Raw genomic sequence first — 11,704 nt, 5'->3', positions numbered from 1 at the left:
GAAGCAATGAGTGAAAAACTTGGCTGTGAGAAACTATGACGTGAAGTGAAGGCAGGACAGACGTGATTCATGACAAGAAAAGTGGCAGCAAATCAGTCAGTTTTACAGGTACTGAGTTAAAATCTGGTGTGGTAGTAGCTGAGGGTCATTCCTATCATCCTCAGACGTCTAACATTTAAAGCAAACTATTTAAAACTTTAGTATGAAAGGCAGTGAACACTGTTTTCTTCAAGGAACACTAAATCCTTTAGACTTAGTTACTGTTTTGCACAACTTTTCTTATTGAAACAACTTTGGCGTAAAGTTAAGAAAACTATTAGTAAAATCATTCTGGTAACATTTAAATCCTAGGTATAATAAACATGTTGTGACTATGCAGTGCTTTGGAAGTGTTTACAGTGGAAGAACAGAGGAAAGGAACAAACTGACTGTGTGCACGTTTTCTCTGCCTCGTGTTTATCCACTGCACTTTTACTCTCCTGCTTCTCATTTATCCCCAACATGCCAGGTGAAATAAATTTCCTGATTAGATCCCAGTAAGAAAAACCATCAGGTTTCTCCGCCCCAGCTACCTGGATCAATAGTCACTGATCTATATTTATACCAGCGTGCACACACAAAAGCCCATTTCATTACACTTGTTGGGAACGGTCATTGATTACAGTAATTCCCACAACCACCAGCCCCAATCTCCCCCTCACTTCTCACTGTCACAGTCTAATCTATGCCACGATCTAAATGTGATCCTAATTAAACATTAAAGCTCTATTTTATAGAGGCAGCTCATTATATATAAACTACATGCATTTGAAATGACTGCAAACCTAATTGTAGTTGGCAAATTGTTTTATTTTATCTCAGCACAGGATAATTAGTTTAAAGAGCTGAAACCTGTTAAATTTATTACATATATCTAAAATGAACGTCATTAACATTAATTCCTAACGTCACAGACATCTGTCTCCAGCTCCTCCTGAGGGATCTCAAGGTGTTTTCAGGCCAGAGAGAATAGATAAGTTCAGCATGTCCTCCTAGTGGGACATGTCTGGAAACCCTCTGAAGGAAACAGCCTAATCATGTGTGAACACCTCAGCTGACTGCTTTTAATGAGGAGCACCAGGCAGGAGACAGAGCTCCTCGCACCGTCTCTGAACCTGCCACTGGACAGGGACTGCTGAGGGTTACATGAAGACAAATTATTGTAAAAATGAAACTCAAAATCACACTAAATGACATGTTTACTGACAACAAAGATCGGGCTTAAAATTCACGGTGTTTTGTTTACATACTTGAAAAAGAAACCCAAAATAACACTGTGCTCTCAAATTAGTAAAATTATAAATTCAGAAAAATTTGACATTTACTACTACTCTGACTATTCTGAGAAAATTTGTCTTAGTTTTAAAGGGATCCMTGATTAGTTGTAACATTAAACTTTATTTGATAAACATTTATTTTAACTTTCAAAATAAAGACTGTAAAAATACTGCAGGCTGTTTAGTTTTGTAAATTTTTTAAAATATATTTTAACACAGACGGAGCCATTTTATTTCCACACAAAGCATTCTGGGTAAATGATGACGTGGATAGGTCCTCGGTGCGAGGCTGCTAGCGAGCTATATCCACCCTGAAGGTTAATGTTGGACAATATCTGATGATCGACTCTTTTAAATGAAACCAGAGAGCGTTGACAGAGAGGAGAAGGTAGAAATGACTCAGCCTGGAACTGAAAATATGGATGGAGGACAACAGAGCTGCTTCGTCCGTGTTAAAATATATTTTTAAACTTTTAGTTTAAAATTTTTAAAAACTGAGCATCCTACAGTATTTTTACAGTCTTTATTTTACAGTTAAAGTATATGTTTATCATTTAAAGTCTAATGTTACAACTAATCGGGGATCCCTTTAAACTATTTACTGTTTCAATGACATAAGAGCAAAGCCTCATGACTGCAGGGAGGAAACTGAAAACTTCCCTGAAAAATTAGAGATCTCAACAGGATTTTGGTAAATAAGAAAATTAAAATAAAATAGAGGAACTCTCTCATGAATGTTGTTCACCATTACAAATGAATGAAGGCAGAGGATTGCAGTTCATTTGAATGACGGCACCACCTCATTATTGCTTATGGCAACATGCACCCCTACAAATATCAAAACAACCATCTCTCTAATGGGTGATGTGCACCTATGTGTGATTTTTAGTAGGGTTTCCAGTTACCATAGTGGCGTAAATCTCAGAAAATTACATAAAAAATCTCAGAAAAATACAATGAGCACAGCTCTCAACTGATTAATAAACAAACAAAACAAAACAAAAAAACTGTTACTCTAGGTAATGTGACTTAGAGTGGAACTTATTCCTTGTGAAACTGTATATGAAAAATAATCACAACTCAAGTTTTGAAGAGCTTAAATAACAGAGAAAGATAATTTCCTCTTGTTGCTTAAAGTTTGAGGTTTTAATTAATGACAGTATCTCACTGGATTTTGACTAGTGAACAAGTTTTATGCGAGTCTCTAAAATGTGTCACAACATTTGCAGTACATTTATAAAATACTTAACTTTTTGAGTCAGTATTGTTGCCACAGCTAACCAGGGATTTACACTACATGCGACTCCGCTGCACTGCAGTGCGCTGTTTGCAACCCAGTTTATGCAACCTCCGCTTCGCTTCGCTCCGGTGCGACACACAGAGGAGGGAGCGTGTGCCGGAAGGAGATCACGTGATAAATCCAGTGATAAATGTGGAAGTCACAGCAAAAAATAATTAATTCTGTGAAAGATGAACTCCAAACAGCTGAAAACATTGAAATAAAGGCTTTTGATGTATATGGTTGAAACTGTCTCGCTGTGGTCTTTTTGAATAGAATAGAATTCAACTTTATTATTGCACATGTTGCAAGTACAAGGCACTGAAATGCAGTTTGCATCCATCCAGAAGTGCTTAGCATGAAATATAAATGTATACAGTATAGTATATTATAAATGTACAGTACCATACTTTTAACATGCTATAGCTGTAAGTATAATTATATACAGGTCATCAATGCACAGGATATGAATTTACAGACTTTAATTTACAGAAATATGAATTTACATCCTATAGTCATGTTCTAAATATGGTGGCATATAAATTGACTGAAACTTCTGATTTCAAAATAAAATCCACGTGTATCATGTGTGTACAAATATGCTTCATGCTACATGTTGCCATCTGCTTCCCAAACAGAACCATACATTCTGACAGCATCAGTGTAGAAATATATCCATATATTTATTAATATAGCTGGGATTTTGACAAAATTATTCCACCTTATGGTGTCTTATTTTTAAAATAAGACACCACAAGGTGGTGGTGTCTTATGGTGTCTAATTTTAAAAATATGGATGTTGTGCTCGTTCCTTTTCCTGCTGGTGCAATGTGATCTCTGTAGATTGACTCTGGAGCAGCGCCGGCATCCATCAAAAATAGGATCGGATCTAATTTTGGCAGATTGTCGTGTAAATCCTCTCATTGATTAGAATGGTTGCGCATTTGCTGAGGAGGTCGGACCACAGCGAAGCGGAGACGCATGTAGTGTAAATTGGGGGTAAGAAACCATTTCAAACAACTCATTTTACAAGTACTGAGTTACTGAGTTGAGTTGAATACGTTAGTTGGCATGTCAGATCATCACATACAGAACACTATGGACTTTGTKGACAAGGTGAGGGATGTCTTCATGGAGACGGATGAAACTATGGTCTCTTTTGATGTTACATCGCTCTTCATGTGCRTTCCTGTTGATAAGGCAGTGGATGTGGTCTGTGCAAGATTGAAATCAGACACCACTCTCAGCAGCAGAACCACACTTTCCACAGAACAAGTGTGCCAACTCCTCAAACTGTGCCTGGAVTCAACCTACTTCACGTACGGGGGGCAATATTATAGGCAGAAACATGGGTGTGCCATGGGATCCCCAGTTTCTCCTGTTGTTGCAAACCTGTACATGGAGGAAGTGGAAAAGAGAGCCTTGATGTCCTTTTCAGGGGTGCCACCGAGCCATTGGTTCAGATATGCTGACGACACCTGGGTTAAAATTAAAGCCCAGGAAGTCCAACATTTCACTGATCACATCAACTCTGTGGATGAATATATTAAGTTCACACGAGAGGATGTAAAAGATGGCAGGTTGGCGTTCCTGGATTGCGATGTCTCGGTTTCGGATGGAGGACGGTTGGAAACTGGCGTATATCGTAAGCCCACCCACACAGACCAATATTTGTGTTTTGACTCCCACCACCCACTGGAACACAAGTTAGGAGTGATCAGGACTCTGTACCACAGAGCAGACAGTGTCCCTACAAACCCAGGAGCCAGGCAGAAAGAGAAAGGATGAAATACAGACACAAATAAATAACACAAAACAAACATAAATGTAACTGTAACTTTAATTTTATTTGTGTAAATGTTATTTTACACATCTGTAACCATTTTTTTACTGTGCCCACATTCAAAAAATATTTGTATAAAATAGTTTTGCAGGTGAACTTTTTGAATACAAAAATAAATACTTTCTGCAGGTACACAATCATATTTCTGCTGGTTACAAATCAAAATCTTGCAGGTTAGTTTCAAACATCTACAGTATATACATACTATCCTTTCTCAGCATGATGACTTGTAGCAGCTGCCTGAACTAAAGAATAAAGATGCTGTAAACATTTTAAATGCAAGGTTTCAGGCTGTTGTCTGCAGAATGTTCCAGAAACAAAGTGTTAGCAAAATAACTCAAAAATCACTGATTGGATTTTAATAAAATGTTCATGAAATAGTTTTTTGTTTATGCAGCTTTTTGTATTTTTGTTCTTTCCTTTCATTTCAGCTTTTATCACTTCTGCTACTTTAAACAATTTTTTTTAATTTCACCATTTTTTGCTGCCCCTTTCATCTACTTTCTCTAGTTAAACAAGTGTTTTGTTTCATATTGTTTTAAAAATATGCTCTTTCAGAAGGTGGTAAAATAAAAAAAGTAAAACCAGCAAAAACACAGCAATTATCTAATTAGCAGTCAGTTGTATAACCCGCAGCACAGAGGAATCACGGCGCAGTTCAGTCTTTTGTAAGTGAAAGTCACAATCTCTCCTCTTCTTCAGTAATTGGAGGACACGCCCACACGTTCACTGAAACCGCCAGCCTTGGAAAAAGAGAAAAGATTAAAAAAAATCTGTGTGGATGTTCTTCCCACAGTCTTCATGCCACAGTGCCACAGAAAGTAAAAAAAATAGTCAAAAGAGAAAACTAATGAGCTGTGATAAACTGTGCGGGGTAACGGCTCTCTTTATTGCAAATCAAACAGAACGAGAACATAAATTTGCCTTCTATGGTCTTGTAATACCGTGTGAACATTCACTTACTCTGTGAATGCAGTTTGAGGAACAATTTAGGTTAGATTATGTTGTGGAAATGGTGTGCGGTGAAGACCTTAAATGAATTCACTGCTGCAGGGTTTATCTTGTTCCAGTAGCAGGAAGGGTCAATTTCACTACTTCATGACTGTGACATGTGCATTCAACAAATTAGGTGAACGTCTACTCCAACGATCTGCTGGTAATTCCCATCTTTTCCTGTTTTGGTCTCGATTCACGTCGACTCCTAACAGGGGGGCACATTTCATTTCTGCAGTGATGTAAAAATTCTGGCAGATGGTAAGTGTGAAAGCCAATTTCCATGTCGGGCACCAATCCCTAAGCATCAGGCCAAGGTAAACGAGCAAATGGAACAGATTTGAGGATACTGTGAGTATCTTAAAGAGTATTTGTGCATATTTGTTCAAATCTGTAACATTTGGTCTAAACACGTGTTTTTGCTGCTCATATGGGTAGAGCAGTGGTACTGCAGGCTAATTTGCATATTGGTTAACGGCTCTCCACGGTGACGTGTCTTCTCCACAGTTTCGTCACAGCGGCTGTGTTCTGGTATAAAAGCCTCTCTCTAAGACACGCCCCTGCAGCAGTCAGAGGGTGGAACAGTTAGCAAGCTTAGCATGATCGTCTGTTGACCTTCAGCCTCGGGTGGGGAGAGCTGACACACCAGCCCGCTGTACGTCCTGCACAGCGGGAGGGGAGGAGGGGAAAAAAATGCAGAAAGAGCACGGCGCAGCGGGGCACCTGCATGTCTGCGATCATCTTGTCATTGTGAAACGAAGAAACAGCCCGAATGGACCGAACTTCAGTCAAACAAGACCAAGCCCTTTTATTCCTGATTTAAAGTAGCGATCTTGTGAGCAGCTGCAGCTGTATGCTTTTATTTTTTTCTGTCAGGCTGTCGGAGCGCTCCTCCTCCTCTGTCCGAGGCTGGTGTGGTGTGAGGCAGACAGCTCAGCCGAGGCTGCTGGAGCTCCAGGTCCTGATCCACGGAGCCAACATGAGTCGGTCCCAGACTGAGCTGACATGATCAAGTCTCTCTGCCTCTGGTGAGGAGGAGGTGAAAAATCCTCCACCTCAGACGTTCAGAGATGTAACTATCTGCGATACTGYGGTCACTCTCCATGTAGCATCAATTATGCTAATGCTAGCTACCTGTCACGTTCTCTCATCCTGGCCACACTTCCACTCTCTAACCCCCCTTCCCCACCCACACCCCCTCCCCTACCCACTTTGATGCAATTTTCAAATTTTGCCTTGGGGAGGAGTTATCTTTTCACAGGGGGGTAAGATACACTTTAAAGAAGTAGAGTATCCAACTTCTTTGATCTTTGAGACAATGACTGATAGACAGATGATGCTTTCCTGTTCAGTTGAAGCCAAGTAAAGAACACAGATTTTACCATGATCAGAAAGTTTCATGAGGAGGACAAAATCTGGTCCTGTTTTTCTTCAATAACTCATGCCACGATGGATAGGATCTATCACAATCACTGATAACTTTCTCCAGTTGAGTACCAAATTAAATCACCAAAGAATAGAAATAATCAACTTTCAGCTGGTTCACAGGAACCAAATCAAGCAGACTTACAAACATTATGCTAAAACTCAAATTTCATAAAATAGGTTGGTTCATGTGACATCACAAAATGAAGTGCCGAAGTGGACAAAAGCTGGTCAAAAAACGTGAAATCGATCAGAGGAAATAGTGCGCGAGACCGAGTTGTGCGAAAGGGCCGAATGATGGGCTCAGCAACCGAACGAGATGAAATAGTGCACGACCGATTGAGAGTGCGGGCGAGGCCGACCCAGGACGAATGTTTTACAAAATTTAAATAAAAAGAGAAAATTAGCTAAAATAGGAAGATTATGACAGCATTGCAACTGACAATTGATGAATAACTTCTATAAACAGTCTAACAGAACTAAACAAAATGTATTTTAATAAAAGTCATTAATGTACAAAATAAACATAAATGTTCTGTCATCAATGGATGATTCTCAGTCGCTCTCTCGCACTGTTTCCTCTGATCGGTCTCGTGTTTTTCGTCCAGCTTTTGTCCACTTCGGCACTTCATATCACAATACAGCAGTGAGAGCATGAAATGCAAATGGAGAGCAGGAAGTGAAGTAGGGGAGGATCTGCCGTCTGAAAAAATGCCCATGTTTTGTGTAGTTTATGGCTGCTTCAATCTTTCCAACCGAGAAAAGAAAAAACTGTTTATATACGAAAAATGTCATTGTTACATGCAGTGGTGTCTGCATGTATGTTTCTCCCCTTTGATTTGCTGCTGCTGAGCTCATGCAGCTTAAACAAGTGCAGGTGGTTTCACTCTGTCTTCTGATGAGCAGAGTATAAAGCCTGGTGTGGAGCTGAGCTCCATGCCTATGAAATGGGAGAAATGCCTCTTGACATAAGAAGGCAGCAATTAATGTTAAACTACTGGGTTAATCTACAAGGACAGATAAATAATCATCCAACATTAGAAGTAATAAAAGCATTTTGGGAAAAGGAAAGAGATAAAAAGATTTGGATGAATTATTAATAGTAAAATCAATAAAAACTAGACATGGGTTTTTACGATGTAAAAACAAGTGTGCATTGCCTTGTAGCATGTCATTGCAGCATGGCTTTGCCTGCAGCATTGGACTTTCAGAATGAACTTTGACCAAGTTCAAATGTGTTTTCTATTCCAGCTTGTGTCTGTCACGTCAGCAGGTGTTTGTAATTAAGGTAATTGTGTGACAATATGAAGTTTGAAGAGATTTTTTGTTAAAGTTGCAGTAGCTGGATTTGAACCCTGATCTCCCACATGAAAGCCCACAGTGCTCATCATGAGACTATAGGAGATGTGGCAGAGGACAATCCCAGGGATTGGATTGTATGTATACAGAAAAAGTTTACCTTGCCGATGCAATTATTGACACTTAAGTGCAATATATTACAGCAATAGGACAACATACAGACAGTATTACAGTAAAACATCAAAATACAATCATATTAATATTGTAATCACTGAACTACTGAGTTTAAATATTATGAAACTATGGTGCAGTACCATATTGTGTAGAGGCAGCAGGGGCAGTATTGGACCAATACAAGGCTCCATCGACTGCCATTATAATTTAATAAACATTAATATTTCAAAAACTATAAGTTGTACAGGCACCAAAAGGCATAGCCATCATTTGGCACAGGAGCTTTACAGATATAAATTACAATGGCAGCTCTAGGACAAAGTATGCAGGAGGAGAAGAATGGCAAAGTTGAGATGACTTGGATGGGAAACGAATCACAATAGTGTGCATTGCATTGGCAATGCACACTGATAATCTAGATCAAATAAAAAAATGTCAGACAGTAACATTACCAGTAATACCACCATGGATATTTCCAAATGCTCAAGTTGATTTAACATTATTTGAAAAATAAATAAAAAAGACACTTTATTCTGAATGTATGCACAGTTCAAGAACACATCAATGAATATTATAACTATGTAAAAATCTTCACAGATGCATCTAAAAATACAGTCAATAAGATTGGGATAGGAGTCATTATACCTCAGTTTAGCATAAAATAGGAAAAAGGATTAATGATGGAATTTCAATATATGCAGGGGAAATGATTGGAATACTGATTGCCGTTCAATGGATTGAAGAGGTAAGACCATTGCAATCATTAATTTGTTCCGATTCAAGTTCATCTTTGATCAGTATTCAACAGAATCAGTCAGATCGTAGGCCAGATTTGTTAATAGAAATTCAACAAACACTTTACAGGATCAAAATGATGGGGATTATAGTGCCGTTTTTATGGGTTCCAGCACATCATGGAGTTAAAGGGAATGAAATGGCTGATAAATCGGCAAAGGAAAGCACTAAACCGGATTTAGTTGATATAAATGTTAGTTTTAGTAGAACAGAAGTAAAGAGTATAGTAAGACATACAATGAAAGGAAGGTGGCAAAAACAATGGGAGGAAGAAAGGAAAGGAAGATRGTTTTACAAAATTCAAAGAAAAATAGAAATGAGAAGAACGGGAAGAAATARAAGGGAGGAGACAATTATTACACGACTCAGACTAGGACACACTGGATTAAACAGCACTTTATTTTTAATGGGAAAGAATGAGACAGGGAAATGTGAATGTGGGGATGATGAAACAATAGAACGTAATTTTTTGTATTGTAGAAAGTATAGGAAACAAAGAAAACAGCTGATTCAAAATCTCAGTAATATGAAAATAAAGTTAGTTATTATTGAAAGATTCCAGAAGCAGAAGTTACCAGATCATATTTTTATATTTAAAACAGTGTAATTTGTATAATAGGGTTTGAATTATTTATTTTATTTTGAGACACATTCGGTCCACACTCTTTACCAGTTGGTGGCATTAATGCACCATTAAGATTTTTGTCAACCGCAATAAAACAATACAAGAAGAAGAAGAAGAAGTTGACTCTAGGCTTATGGCCATTTGGGGCAGCTTGGGAGCTGCTGGTGATTGTCTGCTGGTGTTTTGTGGAGTACTGGTGGGCTGCAGGTACCTGAGGTTCTGGTGTACTGGTTCCCCATCCTGTAGGGTGAGTTTTGTGACCCTTTGGTGTTTGACAGGGGTTAGTGTGTTTGGTGCACACTGCACAGAGCTTTGTCTGCTCTACTTTAGTTGGTGGCTGACCCACATGAGCCTTTGACCCTGTGGGTCCAGGCACACTTTTTGTTTATGGGAGTTGGGGGATTAAGTGATTTCACTCCCAGAATTCAATTTACTGATTAATTCTCCCATTTTTCATTTCAGGTTATTTTCCTCCATTACAGGTTATCTTATTTTTCTGAATAAATCGTTCTTTATTTGATCCTCTTGAGTTATTTTCCTTCATTGCCTTGTTTCTTTTATTTGCTGTGTCCCCCAGCTCCTAGACAGCCAAGGGGAACGTAACAGTCATACACAAAAGGTGAGAAATGTAGAACAACTCACAGAACGACTTCATCTAGTCTTTTTAGGTTGCAGTTATGTGTCATTAAGTGCTGCATGTTTGCTGATGTTAGCTGCTACTGCTAGCATCCAAACATATTAAACAATATCAGAACAAATACTCACCCAGGCAAAGACCAAATGATAATTATCGTGAAGCCGTTTGGTACCGAGATTGTGGACCCACCCATAAAGTTCTCTGTCTCTAGACTTTTATAGATGGTTCTTAAGCTTTGTTTATACTTCATGCAAGACGTGCGGCTGTGGCCCAGCGATGACGTAATGACGTGTGCGTCACCGACCGCATTCAGTGTTTTTACTTGGAAAAGACCTGGGGGATACATTATGGTAATCCCTCCCTCTGTCCTTCCACTGCATACGTCACGTGCACAGCTTAGCATGACTGCTGATGGATGGAGGTAGTTTTCTTCAGTTCACAATGAAGAAAATGTATGTGCAAGCGGCAAAAGAGATGCTTCTCAGGTTGGATGAGGAGTCGGAGGAGGAGGACGAAGAAAATGACCTAATATATTATTGACCGCGAACATGGAAAGACAACGAGAACGTCGTTGGCACGTTCGCCTGCTGTACCGGACTAGATCTACACAAGGTGAGTTCAGCTGTTGGTGCAACAGATGCGGGAGATGGATGACGAGTGTCATGAAATTAACCTGTCCCCTGCCAAGTCAAGTCACAGCCATGTCCTCACTCATTGTTTCACCCCTCCTGTCACAGAAATCATAATCAAGCTCATTCCACTCACCTGCAGTCACCACTATTTAAGCTCCACTCCACCACAGCACCAGTGCCAGATTTATGAACGGTTTACCAAGTAGTTTTTCCAGCGATCCCATGTCTTGTCTTGCCTGCCACGTTACGACCTTGTTTTTGTCCTCTGGTTCCACGTCTCCTGCCTCGCCCCTGTCTGCTACCGTCTCGGATTCTGCCTTTCTGGTTTTGACCCTCGCCCTCGTTTTTGGATTCCTGCCTTTCGCCTCAGCCCCTATTGGATTTGCCCAGTCATCGGACCCACGGATCTCGACCCCTGCCTGTGTACCACGACCACGAGTTAAGTCTGACCCTCTTAACCTGTCGCTGCACTATGACCACATGGTTTTGACCCACGCCTGTTTCACGGATTCACCCCAAGCCTGCGTACCACGCCACAGCGCTAAACACGGAAGTGCCAGGAACCACCTTCGCCTGAGACTCTCAAAGGCTGTGTCCAAAACGGCAGGACGGGTCCTCCGAAGGACCCAGCCTTCCCCGTCTTAGTAGACCGGGAAGACCGGAAGAAAGTCGCTGTGAATTTGGAC

Source organism: Austrofundulus limnaeus, unplaced genomic scaffold (genome assembly GCF_001266775.1).
Source record: "Austrofundulus limnaeus strain Quisiro unplaced genomic scaffold, Austrofundulus_limnaeus-1.0 Scaffold914, whole genome shotgun sequence".
Taxonomy (NCBI): Eukaryota; Metazoa; Chordata; class Actinopteri; order Cyprinodontiformes; family Rivulidae; genus Austrofundulus; species Austrofundulus limnaeus.
Note: the sequence above shows the minus strand (reverse complement) of the source record.